A 15,504-nucleotide genomic window follows, 5' to 3' on the forward strand; every position below is an offset into this window, starting at 1 on the left:
AATATCATTATCCTCATTTCAGAGGAGATGAAATTGAGAGATCAGTAATTTGCCCACAGCTCCACAGTAAGTGAACTATATGCTGATTTCAGGCTGGGGCATTGGTACTAAGATTACTGCATTTCTAAAATTTATATAGGTAGATGGCTAGCACTTCTAGAGAAATAGCATTAAGGTGACAGCCAAGTTAAATCCAGAAATCAAAAACATAAAAACAGCACAAGAGTATAAAGAAAAAAGTGGGAAATAACTGATAAGCATTTAAAATAATTTTTAAAACTAATATTTATTGATTGCTTATCACCTGTGAAGCACTGTTCAAAATGTTTTATGTGAATTAACTATGTAATCCTTATCATAGCCCCCAAGTCAATGGCCAAAACTGTGAGGTCATCCTTAATTTCTTTCACTGTCCTACACTCCACATAAACCCATCCACAAATCCCATGGTCTTCAACTTCAAAATAGATCTGGAATTTGACCACCTTTCACTTGCCCTGTCCTACCTTCAGAATCACTGCCGTAACCTCACAACTCACCTATCTTTTCCTAATTCGGTCCTCTTCAATCTGTTCCCTAACCCAATAGCCAGAATTCTCTTTTTGAACCATAAGTCAGATAGTGTAACCATTATTCTCAACACTTTCTAATTGTTTCTCATATCCTACTCATAAATAATAGTCTTTACAAAGCACTAAATGGCCTCATGCTCTGGACTCCCCTGACACTCAACCATGGCTGCATTGTTCCAGCCCCACCAACCTGCTGGCTTGTCTTGGATCCTTCTACACAGTATATCCCTTGCCTTTCTGAGGGGTCCTATATTAGCTTTATCTTATATGGAGAACTCTCCTTCTACGTATTAGCATGACTTATTCCTTTGTTTCAAGTCTCTACTCAAATATTATCAGTGAGGACTTCTCCCATCAGTCTATATAAAATAGCAACCCTCCACAAGGCTACCTACCCTGAGTCAGTTTCTTTTTTTCTATAGAACCTGTCAGCATCTGAACATATGTTTTGTTTTTCTGGGATTTTTGGAGGGGCCGGGGAGTCTATCTCCCACATGACAATGAAAGCTCCAGAGAGAGAGATTTTTGTCTGCCTTGTACCCAACTATAAGAGTATCTATCTGTTACATACTAAATATTCAATACAAATATGTTGAACAAAAGAATAAATTAACAATTCAATGGGGATGGTCCTTTTAAAGATGAAGAGGCAGAGGCCAAGAGGTATACAGAGACAAAGTAACAAAGGTAAGTCCCAAAGGTAGAGTGGGCAGAGCTTGACAAAAACTGTGCAATGTGGCCTTGGCTGGTGTTGCTCAGTGGTTAGCATGTTGGCCCACACACCTAACCTGGGCGGCAGGTTCGATCCCTGGCCGCCCTTGGGGCCCATGTGGGAGGCAACCAATCAATGTGTCTCTCTCACATTGATGCTCCTCTCCCTCCACCCCCCTCTCTAGCTCTTCCACCCTCCCTCCCACTCTCTCTAAAAATCAATGGAAAAAATATCCTTGGGTGGGGATTAACAAAAAACAACAACAAAAAACAAACAAAGAAAACTGTGCAATGTGGTTGCACAGTGCACGGTCCTCATCACTGAACTACACTGCCCTCTAACTAAATTCCAGGGAACTAAAAATATCTATGCTATGACAACAGCAGTGCTGGGATAATGTTCTGTCTTCACTTATTTTCTGCTTATATAAGGCTGCTTTAAAAAAACTCCATTAAACCCAATGCTCAGACATTTGTTTCTAAACACAGCTCCTCTTAAGAAGAATTAGAGTTTCTGGAGACATAGCTGATAACAAGACTGAGATAGGGAGATGACAAAGTGGGCCTCCTCGTGCCAGAAAGCAAGGAAATGCTGGAAAGCTCTTGAAGCTCTAGCCAAAGGTCGTATGTTCTGAGTAGCTATCATGTGCAGGGCATTCTCTGTGCTCTCTTCAAATCAACTCTGCATGTAGCAATGCTTCTGATATGCAGCAGATGCTACTGGACAATCTTTCTTCAGTGGATTTACGGAAAAGGAAACTGGGATCTCAGCAGGCATCACATATTGAATCTATGAGCCCACAATGCAATGGTAATCATACAATGATGGGAAAGAGGCAAACAAAAAAGAGAAGGGGGAAGGAAAGAGGAGGGGAGAGGAGAGAGGAGGGGAGAGGAGTGGGAGGGGGGAAGGGAGAGGAGAGGGGAAAGGAAAGGGAAGGAATAGGAAGGGGGGGTGGTGCGCAGAGACCCAGTGATATAGGAACAATCAAAATAAAAAATAAACATTTTGCAACACACTTTTAATATTTCAGGCAAGAATCATCAATAAGATAAAAAGTTGTTAGGAAGCAGGATTTTCATACATTCCTATCCCCTCACTGCTGAATTATTAATGACAAAGAGGAAAGGTAGCTTTGCAATGGAGAAATCAGACACCGCAGTAACTCTGTAATGACATATGACATCACCAATAATGGAAGACACTAGCATCACAGTTGTCCTAATGCAATCCTCTGACAACTGTTCAACTTGAATCTAGTCATGAGGAAGTGATGAGACAAATCAAAGCTCAGAATAGTTTTTAAACACTATCTTGAACTCCAAAAATGTCAATGCAATTTTTGAAAAAATTAAGTGATACTGAAAACTGAAAGCTATGCATGATCCCTGCTTGGATCTTACACTAGATTAAAAATTAGCTATAAAGGACATTATTAGACAATCAAAGAACTCTGAAAAAACACTATACTTTAGTTAAGAGTATTATATTTGTTACTTTTCATATTGCAGTCTGTATTGTTTTTATATATGTCCTAGCTCTTAGGAGGAACGTGCTTAAGTATTTAGGGGTCTGTGTCATGATGCCTGCCATATCTCATCTAAGTCTACGACAAAAGCTTGCATCTATAGCAAACTGGTTCTCTGCCTATTTAAGAAAATTGGAGAGAAGACTAATGTGACAAAATGTTAGTAATTACAAATCTATGTAAAGGTTTATTGAGAATTTATTGAATTTATTCAACCTTTCTGTCAATTGTTTTAAAAATAGTTGTGGGAAAAGCTATATTTGGGGTTCCTGTACCCAATACCAAAGTGTGTATGTGTGGAGGCTTTTCCACACCAATAAGCAATTTTCAGACACCAGCTGAATGTCCTACAACTCAATTCTGAACCAGAGATAGCATCATGTTCCACAGGTTAAGCGTTCAGTCCACAAGACTGCACCCACCCCAAAGCCTGGTTAAAATGCCAGCTGCAATCCCAAGTTGTTACCTGTGCTTCTACAAACTGGCTAAAGATGGATAAAGATGTGGAACATATTTGCAACGGAATATTACTCAGCCATAAAAAGAATGAAATCTTGCCATTTGCAACAACATGGATGGACCAAGAGAGTATTATGCTAAGTGAAATAAGACAGAGAAAGACAAATCCCAAATAATTCGTTTACATGTAGAATACAAAAAACAAAACAAAACCAGGTTCAATGATACAGAGAACAGATTAGTGATTGCCAGAAGGAAGGATGGGGCAGGAGAAACAGAGGAAAAACTTCCAGATATAAAATAAATAAATAATGGAGATACAATGTACAACATGGGGAATACAGTTAGTAATAGTGTATTAACTTTGTATAGTGACAGATAGTAACTAGACTTTTTATGCTGATCATTTCACAGTGTATGCAAATATCAAATCACTATATACTATACCTAAAACTAAAATATTTTATGTCAATTATACTTCAATTAAAATAGTCACCTTGTTAAGATAATAAGAGATATCTTTGTCCCTCTCATCACTTATGAAATTCCAAAGGTGTTAGGAACTCAGTGGCAGAAATAGGGATGGAGATCACATAGATATTTCTTATTATAAATCAAAATACCACAGGCTACTTTCCAAATACATTAGAAATCTTGAAACATTTGAAAAACTTTTAAAAGTAAAAATAATTTGCTGCCCCAGGTCCATCTGTATTAATACTTGAGTTTTTTTGGCCCCCTGCATTTTTTGCATTATAATTCAAATTATGTAGCTTTTCTCCATTGTTTACAATAATTTTTACAGATAGAATCTCAATACAAAAAGTACCAATAACAATGGTTAAACTGAAGCTAGAATTTGTGTCAAATCCACATTTTTTTTTCTACCCATTGGTATTCTAAATATTTCAAGTTTGTGAATGGGGTCACAGGTTTAAATTCTAGGATAGATTACTTCCATAGAACTTGAACGTTAGCTCTCAGAGCACATCATAACTAGTGTGCACTTTAATTTAGTGACCCAAATTTAAAGTTATAATTTCTATGTTCTGTATGAAAAATATCTATTTAAGCCCAACATTCTCTCAACGGTACTAAGATTAGTGATAGTAAAAGTTCATTTTGCAGTCATATTTTTCTCTATGTCAGCTTTATATGAGGCTTGCATTATTACCTCTCAATAATGCAAGTGTGTCTCTCTTCATGTAGCAGACAAGTAGCTACTCAATTGGTAAATTTTTCCTTCTCTTGAGGGTGCAGAATTGTTGCTGGGAAGCACCTATCCTGTCAAGTACTATATTTCCCACACCCTTCTCCTTCCACCCCACCCTTGTATCTTGGTGGGTCCATCAGACTGTTCTCTATGGAATGTGAGTAATCCCTTCCAGGATGAAATAATTAAGGATGAGATACACAATCCTCCTCAAATTGGCTCTGTTCTTTGGGCAGCTGAATGCTGTCGATGCATCAGGGGAATCTGAGGAGACCCTAGAGGACTAAGGAGCAACCAGAGGGGGGAAAGGACATGTGGGTCAACACTGAGGGAGAGCCACCCAATAAACACCCATTTGACTTTATGAGACCAAGAGATGCATTTTTGTTATGTTAAGCTTTTAAGATTTGCCTTTGTTACCAAGTACATGCATTGTTAAGTTCACTATTACATGTAGAAATCAACTGACAGCAAACTTTTCTAAGAAGCACCACCTACGTACGCTAGCTTAGGTCTCCCTACTAGATTTGCTTCCTAATACCAAGTCTTCCCTGTCCATAATACTAATCATATTTAATGAGCATTTTTAGTTTACATCTACCCTTTGTAGTGACTGAAGATTTACGCTGTCTATTTTTTCCTGAGCTGTATCCCCCAACACCTAGCTTAGTGCCTAACACACAGGCATATAATAAATATCTCAGAAATTAACGAGCGACTGTTATTTGAAGTAATATTTCTGTCTACTTGAAAATAGAAAGGAGCATAGGAGAAAACAATCAATAGTCTGTGGTGAGGGTAATTTCTGATTCTAGGAAAACAGTGTGATATCAAGAGTCATTTTATGGCATTTCTAAGCTAGCCAGTAATATTTCTAATACATACGTGCGCGCATACACACACACACTACAAGTCAGCTCAAGATTATAGGCATAACTCAGAGATATTGCAGGTTCAGTTCCAGACCACCGCAATAAAGCAAGTCTAATCTTTGTTGGTGGAAGATCTTGCCTTCAATATGTAGAAATCACATCTGTGAGGCACAATAAAGCAAAGTGCAATAAAATCAGGTATGCCTGCATCTCTCTTCTCTCAATTCAATCTAGTGAATGAAGCTCACTTTCTAAAAGGAACATCTATTACTTCTTATAATTGACTGGTTCTTATTTTATTTCTAAAAATATAATAAAATAACATGAAATTCTAAGAGAGAAAATTTCATGATCATAGCTAATATGTTTTAACCCCCCAAGCCAATATATGTACTAGACTGGGTACCCAACCTCAGGTTGGGAAGGGGTAGCTTTCAGAGTAGAAAGGTTTGGTGTAAGTTGTGGAGGAAATAATCCACTCTAATAGTTTGGGAAAGGACATTTATTATAGGATATAAAATGGCTTACAGAATCACTAGAAGGGCCCAAGAAAGAGATTCTAGGCTAGGCTTTCAAAAAAGTATGCCTCATACTTGAGCACCAAAGGAACTGCTGCTCCATTTACCATCAAGAAATCCACTGCTAAAGGTTAGAATTGCCAGCTCCCAGTGTTTTGTCAATGTCAACATCTACACCAGCAGAATGACGATGGCCTTATTCCCTACGCCTTTTTCTCCATAACTCAGTTCCAAATTCAAATCTCACCCAAACGCATCTGACTGACAGAATCTAACACACGATTTCACTCATATGCAGGATATAAAACTGAAACTCGTGGACCAAACAGCAGTGTGGTGGTTGCCAGAGGGAAGGGACTGGGGGTCCTAATATATGGTGATGGGAGATTTGACTTTGGGTGATGGGCACACTGCAATATTCAGATCTTGTAACATACAAATCCACACCTGAAACCTATATGATCATATTAACGAATGTTACCCCAGTAAATTTAAAAAGATAAATAAATGAATAAAAATAAATATTAAAACACATATAGAAACCATGTTGAAATTTGCCTGGGTAATGTAGCCTTTAGTGTTCCAACCCCTGTAGTATAGGAAGGCTCACTAGAGAGATGTTGGCCTAGCTGACCTAAACAATCCAGGCTAGTACGGACACCTTGACTGGCCTATGTTTTACAATGATTTTATGACACCTCCAGCCACAGAAAAATCCAGAGCCCTCCTCCTTCCAGCCTCTTCTCCCATATTCTAGCCCTTTTTTAATTACCTCCTTTTCTAGGTATTCATTCTCTCAAGATCACAAGCAAACACGCTGATGGTTCATTGTAAGTCTGTCCCCCCTTGACAAAATTTCACCAGCCACAAGGGAGATAGCTGCCTTAATATCTTCAATAAGGTCCAGCCCTAAGGACCAGAAATATTACCAGTTTGCCTTACTACTATTCCTCATGCATCTCAGTCACCACCAGAAGTCTCAGTCTCCCAGATTATCCATTATAAAAACACTAATTCTTATATTCAAGTACCCTCCAGCCTTTCCCTCACAAGCCTTATTAATATTCCCTTTAAAACTTGCTCTCACCCTAGCCAGTTTGCTCAGTGGTTAGAGCGTTGGCTCGTGAACTGAAAGGTCCCGGGTTCAATTCCAGCCAAGGGCATGTGCCTCCCTTGCAGGATCGGCCCGTATCACGGTGAGTGCAGGAGGCAACCAATTGATGTGTCTCTTTCACATCCATGTTTCTCTCTCTCCCTTCCACTCTCTCGGAAAAAGTAATGGAAAAAATATCCTCTGGTGAGGATTAAAAAAATAATAAAATAAATAAAATAAAACTTGCTCTCTGATATCCCAAGTTTTCTCATTCAACTTATTTCTACTTATTATCTAACACCTAGGTCTTCTTGAAGACATACTACTCCTGCCACCTTCTTAAGAGGCTATTTATTTATTTTTCTCCCATACATCAAAGTAGAGGAAGTAAGAAAACCACATAAGTAGAATAAGTGTCCTCTTTGCTCCTCCTTGGTATTTTTAAACTCTCTCCTCCCTCTTTTAAAACCTCAGCTCTTTTGAAATGCATGTCATCAGACTTCTCTACTCCATATCCTTTCTAATTGTCCTCACCTTCTCACATTCTCAACACATTCCTCACTCAGTAATTATTTTGCTTCCTAGTTTACCGTCTCCCAGTTCACAACTGATGCTCTCATCATTCTTAGCTACATAAAAAATGGACACTGTGGCCTCTCACATCCTTGACATCTTTGGGTTCAATGATCTTTATTTCCACCTTGCCTTAGTGACACAAGCACACGGTCATACAATAGACCCTGTCATCCTTGACAACTGTACCTCCTATCTGACTTCCAGATCTAATCCTTCCAGGTCACTTATTCTAAAATTCCAACTATTTTCTGATATCACTGAGGCCTCTCCTCTGCCACATCAGATTTTCACTACTTATCACCTCCTTCATGTCTTCATATCCCTGTTGCTCAGCCAAGATTCAACAGTTCAGCAGTATTACCTGCCTGCACACATCTTGACTCTCTTTGTTACTGTGTATTCCTTGTAGAAACTCAACCCATCAGACATATGCAAGAGAAGGCAACTGGGCCACTAACTTACACCATACACAAAAATTATCTTAAAATAGATTAATGACTTGAATGCAAGACCAGAAATCATAAAACCCCTAGACAAAAGCAAATGCAATAAGCTACTTGATACTGCTCTTAGCAATGATTTTTTGGATTTGACAACAAAAGCAAAGGAAATAAAAGGAAAAATAAACAAGTGGAACAACATCAAAATAAAAAGCTTCTGCACAGCAAAGGAAACCACCAACAAAATGAAAAGCAGCCTACGCAATTGGAGAAAATATTTGCAAATCATGTATCTGATAAGAAGTTAATATCCAAAAATACAGGGTGGGGCAAAGGTAGGTTTACAGTTGTGAGTACATAAAACACAGTTTATTCTTGTATTATTATTATTATATTATTTTCCATAGGAACAAGTGTAAACCTACTTTTGCCCCACCCTGTATATAAAGAATTCATACAACTCAATAGCAAAAATAAATAAAAAATGGATTAAAAAATGGGCAGAGGATCTGAATAGGCACTTTTCCAAAGAAGACATACAGATGGGCAACAGACACATGAAAATGTGCTCAATATCACTAATTATCAGGGAACTGGAAATCAAAACCACAATGAGATATCATCTTATACCTGTTAGAATGGCTATTATCAAAAAGACAAGAAATAACAAGTATTAGTGAGAATGTGAGGCAAGGGAACCTTTGTGGTAATGTAAACTGGTGCAGCCACTATGGAAAACAGTATGGAGGTTCCTAAAAAAATTAAAAATAGAATGACCACATAATCTAGTAATTCCAATGCTGGGTGTTCATCCGAAGGAACAAAGATAGTATCTAGAAAAGGTATCTGAATTCCCATGTTCATTGCAGAATTATTTACAATAGGCAAATGGAAGCAACCTAAGTGTCCATTAACAGATAAATGGGTAAAGAAAATGAAATAGCTCAGCTGGCATGGCTCAGTGGTTAAGCATCAACCTATGACCAGGAGATCTTGGTTTGATTCCCGGGCAGGGCATGTGCCTGGGTTTCGGGCTCAATCCTCCGTAGGGGACGTGCAGGAGGTAGCCGACCAATGACTCTCTTTCATCATTGATGCTTCTATCTTACTACCTCTCCTTTCCTCTCTCTGAAATCAATAAAGACATATTTTTTTAAAAATACACACACACAGGGTGGGGCAAAAGTAGGTTTAAAGTTGTATGAAAAACTCAGAGTTTATTCTTGTATTATTATTTATTAAGTGTTGTATTATTTGCCATAAGAACCACTGCAAACCTATTTTGCCCCACCCTATCAGCTAAAAAACAGAATAAAATTTTGTCATTTTTGACAACACAGATGGGCCTTAGTGGAATTATGCTAAGTGAAATAAGTCAGACAGAAAAAGATAAATACTGTATGATCTCACTTATAAATAGAATCTTAAAAAGCAAAACAACAAACAGCTCATAGATATAGAGAGCATATTGGTGGTTGCCTGCGGCAGGGTATAGGGGTGGGTGAATGGGTAAAAGCGATCAAAAGGCATATATTTTCAGTTATAAAATGAATAAGTCATGGGGAAATAATGTACGGCATGACTATAATTAATAACACTGTGTTGCATATTCAAAAGTGGATTTTGAATGTCCTCATTCCCAGGGGGAAAAAACTGTATCTATGTATGCTGAAGGACGTTAGCTGGACTTATTGTAGTAATCATTTTGCAATATATACAAATATCAAGTCACTGCATTATATATCTGAAACTAATACAATGTTATGTAAGTTACAACTCAATAATAAAAGAAAAAAGCTGAACTCAGCAGCTGAACACTGCTGGTTCACTCAGCAGTACCAGCCACAAGTTTATGACCATGCAGTTGAAGGAATCTAACAATGCCAGGCTGCCCTACTACCACTAGGGCAGTAAATTCGCTTACCTCTCTTCAACATGACTATTTCACAATGCCTTCTGTTCCTCAAGTTCCCTACACCTTTTCATGTCATCATCCTCAGCTGATGACATCACTGATAATTCATAAAGAGAATAAATGCAATAAAATAAAGATTATTTTATTTGCCCACCACTAGTTCTTCCAATTCACCCACATCTGTGTCTCCATAATCTGCCTTCCATCAAGTTACCATGGAAGGAGTGCTGCTTCTCATATCTAAGGCCAACCTCTCTGTCCATGTCCTGGATCCCATCCCCTCTTGAGTACTCAAGGAATTGCTTCCTGAAGTATTCCTTTCTCTGTCTCTAGCATTATCAGTTCCTTCTTTACTGAATAATTCATTTCAACAAACCAACTAATATCACCTAATTTAAGCAACAGACACATCCCCATAAGCTTAAATTCTCTAGAATCACATATGTTTTCAGTGGATTCCCATTTCTCTACTGTAGCAAAATTTGTCCAAGGTGCCTACCACCTCTGCATCCACTTCTTTACCTTCCATTTTTTCTTTTTTGCCTGGGGAAAGGGGAGTGAGTTATCATTAAATATATACAAATAGTACTTTAATGTGCCAGCAGATCAATGAAAAGGTTTTTTGGGGGTTTTTTTTTGGTGCCATATCTGAGAGCTAACCATTCCTTTTCTATAATGTAACTCATGGGTATTGAAAAAAATTTAAATAGGACTAGAGGGCTCCCCATGGAGAACAGATTGAACCAGTTGTGGAACACATCTAACTGGGAAACCCTATCACTCAAACCATGTAACTAGAAAAAAAGAATTTGGCTGTGTTTTTAAGAAGTTTGGAATCCAGAAATAACAGCGAAATGATCACTAACCTATACTTCTATAAGAAAAGGTAGATTTTGTTGGAAAGGACAAAGAATTATATGTAATTATGTCTGATTTATATCATATACCCATGATACTACTGTGTGGTAAAATACAGAAATCATAGATACATTAAATACTGTGGAAGCTAATGAAATTTATGACTTTACAGAGGTAGTTGATCAAATGTATTGTGAGACTAAGTTAAAACTTACGATATTATCCCTATAGAGGAGAGATGGCCTGAAGAAGATTAACCAAGGAATTTATAAGCATATATGAACAGCCCATGGACAGGTGAAGATTGGGGTGGGGTGGAAGATGGGGGGGGGGGGGAGTGGGGAATGTCTGTAACACTCTCAGAAATAAAATAAATTTTTAAAAAGATTTAGAATTGATGAATTATAATTAGTATTCTCACTCTCTCAATAGATGTGTACCTTAAAATACAGAAATGTGTTAAGAGAAACAAAAACTTATAAAAGTTAATCCAAAATATGAAAAAGTTTGTGCTGTTCTTTGAAAATATTACTGAATTGTTCAATTGTCGGTTTAAATTGATGCCAACACCTTATTAGTTATTAAAGATTATTGGAATTTGGTACATTTGGATTATCCATGTATTTTATGTTTTCTTTAAAAATGATTTATTGATTTTTAGAGAGAGAGGAGGGGAGAGGGAAAGAGAGAGAAACATCCATGAGAGACACATCAATCAGCTGCCTCCCACTGGAGACTGAGCCAGAAACCCAGGCATATGCCCACACAGGGAATAGAACTGGCAACCTCTCAGTGCATGGAAACACCCTCAACCAACTGAGCCACACCAGCCAGGGTGCTCTTTACATTCGTTCATCAGTTGATAGACATTTGGATTGTTTCTAATTTGGGGCTTTTTGCGATATGGATATTCTTGTAAAAGTGGGTGTGGGAAAGTAGTTTCGATCTGCATTTTCCTAACAATTAAACATGTATTTATTGATGTTTTTGTTTTCTTTTTATTGTAATTAAGAGTCAAATTTATTTTGTCTTGATTTGGAAAAAAAAAAATACTTTCTCCCCTAAAGGGCATAATAATATGATGTTATAACCTTTTTTAGTGTTTTAATACTTTTTAATTTCATATTTTTTCTGTTTTCCTTTTGACTCTCTTCTGTCTATATCTATTTCTTCACCTTTTACTTTTCATTAAATGTACTCAACAGTGCTTTAATTATCATTTCAATGAAATGGCTTTTAATGAGAACACCAAAAACTTATATTTTGCCAAAGTAGATGATTATCTGTTCTCATTTTATTCAACCATCCAGTAGCTTTTGACACAATAGGTTATTCCTTTTTCCTGAATATGTGTCTAGGTTTCCCAGACCCTATACTCTTCAGTTTCTTTTACTTTGTGAACTATTATTCTTACTAGGTCCTCCATCTCCTCCAAACCTGAAAAATCTGTAGCACTGTCCTAGAATCCCTTTTCTCTTTCTGCACTCAACCAGTGTAACCTCATCTGGCTCCCCACAGCTTCAAATACCAAGTACATGCTGAAAACTCTCAAACTTATATGTCTTGCCTAGGGGGCACTCTTCCCTGAAAATAAGACATACCCAATTACCTATCATCTTCTCCATTTCAGATTTCCCTCTACAAAAGAGAACATGTTGTTTTTCCTGCAAATATCCCCCCTGCCCAGTAAATGATATCACCTTTCGCACAACAGAAACAAACAAAAAAATGTTAAGAGGCATGTCGGGTTGTTTCTTGTTACACTACACACTCAATCCACCTATCACTTCTGTCAGCTACATCTCCAAAATATTTCTCAAATTTGGTGACTTCTCCCCATTTCTACTTCCCCAACCCTTCTCAAGTCCACCTTCCTTCCCCTTGCACATGTACCACTGTAGCAACAATTCTACAGGTCTCCCTCCTCCTCCTCTTGCCTGTCTTCCAAGCAAGTGATCTTTCTTGAGTGTTTATGAGGCCTAGTTACTCTCCTGCCTCAAATCTTCAAAGGAATACAATTATACTTAAAATCTAAACTTTTTACTGCAATCCCCAATCTGTCTATAATCTGAAGGCCTCTCTCTCTGAACACAATCCTTCCCTCCACTTTCTTTGTGCATTTTAGTAACAATCGCCTACCTACTTCTGCCCTTTAAATCCATGAAGATTTAACCCATTTCATTCAAAGAGAATTTGCTCCTGCTATTTCTCTGCTTAGAGAGCCCTTTTCATCAGTAAGGTCATAACTCAAATGTCATCTCAGCAGAGTCCTTCCCTGACCATAGTATATACCAGTACCTATCCGCCCTACCATATTTTCTTATTTTATTCTCTCCTGGTAGCATATAAAATTCCTAAACTTATTTTACTTATTGGCTTGCACATTTATTCTCCTCCCCATTTGAGTGTGAACTCTCTGAAAACAGAGGCTCTATTTCTTTTGCTTATTGTTACCGAAAGTAAATAGAACAGAGCTTGGCCCACTATATAATTACTTGTTAACTGATTCATAGATTTAACAATAATCACATATCATAAAACCTAAGAGGTCTTTCTCCAGAATCTTTACTTACTTTTATGATCCTGCACCTCTAGGAATATCATAGTAATGACATAACTTTGTAAACATGCTACACGAAAATGTGACATGAAAAATATTTTGATCTTCCATTTCCAGAAAAGTTACACCATTTTAATGTTTTTCTGCATATTTCTTAATTGAATACATTAACAAAACAATTAGAACAATGTAAAGATTCATTCTTTCATTTATAGAGTCAGTCAGTCATTATTTCAATTTAGTTGTATTCCCCCCAAATCTGTATGTTTAAATGCTAATCCTTGCTACCTGAGAATGTGCCTGTATTTGGAGACAGTAAGAGGTAATAAAATTAAAATGAGACTATTAGAGTGAGCCTTAATCGAATATGACTGGTGTCTTTATAAGAGGAGATTAGGACAGGAACACACATGTGAAGACGTTTAGAGGGGAAGACATTATCTACAAGCCAAGGAGAAAGGCCTCAGAAGAAACCAACCCTGAATTCTAGCCTCTAGAACTGTGACCAAGCATATTTCTGTTGTTCAAGTCACCATGTCTGTGGTAGTTTGTTGTAGCAGCTCTAGCAAACTAATTGACAGCTAAGAAAAGCAACCAGCTAATAAATTATGCTTTGCTTAGTAGTATTTGTGGTTCAATTATACTTTTTTTAAAAATTAACTATTTTACAAAAAAATGTTAAGCTTCATACACAATAGTACTTTGATATCTGTTTTTATTCTCTAAAGGATGGTGTATTCTAGCACCATTTCCCAGGCTGCTCAGATACATACCTTCATGGGGATACAGAATCATGAAATGAGTTGCCTGCACTACACCTACTTGCTAGGAGATGTGGAAGGCTAATACAGCTTTCCTTTTTCCATTTCAAGTTCGTTGTGTGAGTATAAATGTCAAAATTTAATCTTGTTCTTCTAATTATCTTTTTGTATTACAGCTGGCTGATTGTCATTTAAAGTATCTTTTCAGCTCACGTCACCGATTTTCTCAGGTAACCTCTCAAAAACACAACTTGAGAGTGCTCTACTCTTGAGATTTAGTCTTTGCCACAGAAAATCCCAGAGTTTGGGTTAAGAGAATTACTATCTCAAGTCAACTATGTGACTCTGCGTTATTGTAGCATAACCCGAATATTCATTAGAAGTTTCTACTAAGGAACTCAAATTGGTTGTGGTTGTTGAGGATTTACGAGAGTGCTGTGATAGCAAATAATGTGCACAATTTACTCTTTCCACGAGCTGAGCACAGAATGCATTTGCTGTCCTCATGTTAAATAAATGAGACAATACTTATATATAGCCTTATCTTTTGAATCTTTTATTTTATGTATAAAAGGTATAACAAAAAAATGAAAATAATTTATAGGTCCAGTATATTTTTGTAATATTTGGGGGTATATCATTCCAGCCACTAAATATTAAACTTATATATCTCCCCTTCTCTCTGTCTTTTATTAATTAAATTGTATTATATGTGTACCCTATAATATCCACTTAAGAGCATATTATGAACATCTTGATTTAAGTATTTGATGGACGTATCATATTCTAATGTGTTTGTGTGTGTGCTGCAATATACTTTAACTTAACCATATACTTTAAAATGTTTTTCTGGTTTTGTTTTAAAAGTATTTTGTAAATCCATACATAGGATGTCCCCCTGCCAAATGTAACATAAAGTTAGTGTTTATTAACATACAGTTCATTTTCAAAATTTAAAAGAATCTACGGAAATGAATATATACATATTTTTTGTCAATGCCTGTTTTCAAACTGATGACCATTCTGGTCCAGGCACTGCTAATAACACCAGGCAATGGAATCACAAACATCAAGAATCATTTTGTTCTGTATCTGTGCACCTTCAATTCCTTAACTGTTGCTGGTTTTGTACCGTAAACTATCTTTTATATATCCCCATAAAAAAGCCTAGTGGATAAACTTTCTCTGTTCAAAGCTTAATCTGGCTTCACCTATTATTTCAAATCAGTCAAACCTGAAAAGGAGTGAAAATTAAATAAGTTATCAGCTGTTAAAGTGTGCATACATTTTTGGGGATATCCTATATATACAATGGAATACTTTGAACAACTATAAAGGAAGTGATTGTACTTTGTGTTTTCAAACTTCCAGTAGCATTTTAGGATGAATTTTCTTTGTTCAAAGCTTAGTCTGGCTGAAAAGAAAGA

General features: G+C 36.9%; 1 protein-coding gene across 9 annotated transcripts in view; it reads right to left on the bottom strand.

Moving 5' to 3' along the window:
• Window positions 1-15,504, bottom strand: part of LRFN5 (leucine rich repeat and fibronectin type III domain containing 5) — a 277,160-nt gene that overhangs the window by 221,598 nt on the left and 40,058 nt on the right. The gene's annotated exons all lie outside the window — the stretch shown is intronic.

This window comes from Miniopterus natalensis, chromosome 1 (genome assembly GCF_054644295.1).
Source record: "Miniopterus natalensis isolate mMinNat1 chromosome 1, mMinNat1.hap1, whole genome shotgun sequence".
NCBI lineage: Eukaryota > Metazoa > Chordata > Mammalia > Chiroptera > Miniopteridae > Miniopterus > Miniopterus natalensis.